Source organism: Urocitellus parryii, unplaced genomic scaffold, assembly GCF_045843805.1.
Source record: "Urocitellus parryii isolate mUroPar1 unplaced genomic scaffold, mUroPar1.hap1 Scaffold_674, whole genome shotgun sequence".
NCBI lineage: Eukaryota > Metazoa > Chordata > Mammalia > Rodentia > Sciuridae > Urocitellus > Urocitellus parryii.
In genome coordinates this window covers 101312-103175 of record NW_027554123.1, presented here as the reverse complement: position 1 = coordinate 103175, position 1864 = coordinate 101312, and positions in this window count along the sequence as shown.

The window sequence follows — 1864 nt, the reverse complement described above, 5'->3', positions numbered from 1 at the left end:
CCATGTCCATTTAGGTTTTTTTATGTTAATTTAACTTCTACACTGCTGGCTGCCATGAAGTTGCCCAATTAAAACCTTATGTTTATTTTTTGGTACTGGGGATTGAATTCAGGCCACTCAACCACTCTACCACATCCCCAGCCCCTTTTTAATAATTTATTTAGAGACAGAGTCTTGCTGAGTTGCTTAGGGCCTCACTGAGTTATTGTGGTTAGCTTTCAACTCCTGATCCTCTTGCCTCAGCCTCCCAAACCTCTGGGATTACACAACCCCACCCCAAACCTCATTTTCACCTGCTTTACATCATTGTATTCAGTTTTCTCAGAGTTTAGCTAATCTCTCTGAGCTTCAGGACTCTATTTGTATAATAATGTATATCCCCATAGTGCTACAAGGAGATAATGAAGGAAAAAATCTGTTACAGCTGCAGAATTAGCCTTCATACATTTGTAGTTTTAACCCCCAGTAACAACAACAAAAACCAATAGAAAGAAGAACATGCAGATTCTCTGATTCAGGAAGGAGAGAAACTATTAAGCATTGGTTGCATTTTCTTCACATGAAGGTTAAAAAAACCTTCCAAGTATTATTACCTTCTCTCACACTATTTGGAGAGTCAAAGGTCCCAGATTTGGGAAGAAAATTCAAAGGCATGCAGTTTCTTGGTGAAATGGAGATTTCTGTTCTATCAGAGGACTGTATGAAGCACAAGATGAATTAAGTGAGCACTGAGGTGCATACCTGTGATTCCAGCTACTCCAGAGGCTGAAGCAGGAGAATTGCAAGTTGGATGCCCCCATCAGCAAATTAGCAGGATCTTGACACTCCCTGCCCCCAAAAGGCAGGGGCTGAGGGATGTAGCTCAGTGGTAGCCTGCCTCTGGTTTCAATCCCTAGTACTGTAAAGTAAAAAAAAAAAATTTTACAAACTATCTAAGGCTCATAAAACTTTAATCTTATGTCTTATGTTTATTCAATTTCAATCTGTGGTGTTTCCTGCTTCCATGCTCAGAGTTACCTGAGAGGAGAAGAGGAGAAAGGCAGAGAGAGAGAGGAAGAGAGCAGAGAGAAAGAGAAAGAGAGCAGAGAAAGAAGAGGAAGAAGGGAGAGACGAAGAGGGGAGGAGGGCAGAGAGAGGAGGAAGAGGACAGAGAGGGTGTGAGCTTGCAAGCTTGGGCCTAAGAAGAGTTGCAGAGGTGATGTGGCAGGTGCTGATTGGCAGGGTGATTCAGGAACAGCGAGCAGACACTGTGTCCTGTGGGAATTAGTCAAAAAAATTTTTGAATTTAGTGCTATTTGGCTTGGCACCCTTCTGAGAAGAGCAGGAGAGTAAGGGATTCTGTGTTCTCCCGAAAAGAGAGAGAACCTGAACTTCAGCAGTGAGTCTTCCTCACACCCAATGTTTCTCCTTTTTTGTTTTTGTGTTGGGAGCAGGGTGACAAAATCCTCTGGCTCCTTCCTGCTGGAGAGAAACAACAAGTGTGAAGGAAGGGAGGGATGGCAGGATGCAGGGACAAGAGAAGCATGGCTGTAAAGGCCAGGGCGCTGAAGATGTGAATTTCCTTGGGGCTGAAGTCGATGAATGTTCCTGGAAGCCCTGGGTCATGACTAGTTTCTGTCCAATCCTTGTCCTTGCAAAAAGGAGCATTCAGCCAGCTGTCCTGTTGGAGGGCCTCCACGAGCTCTATGAACCAGGTGCGCCACATGATGAGCCTAAGAACACCAAAGATAACCCAAAGGCAAGGAGCAGAAGGAAGAGGAGACACCACATTAGCTTTTGGCCAGAGGTCCAGTGAGAGGTGCTGGCTGAGAACAGACCAGCAGTCAGGAGGAGGCACAGGAGAGTGAGTGGGCCTAGAAACCTG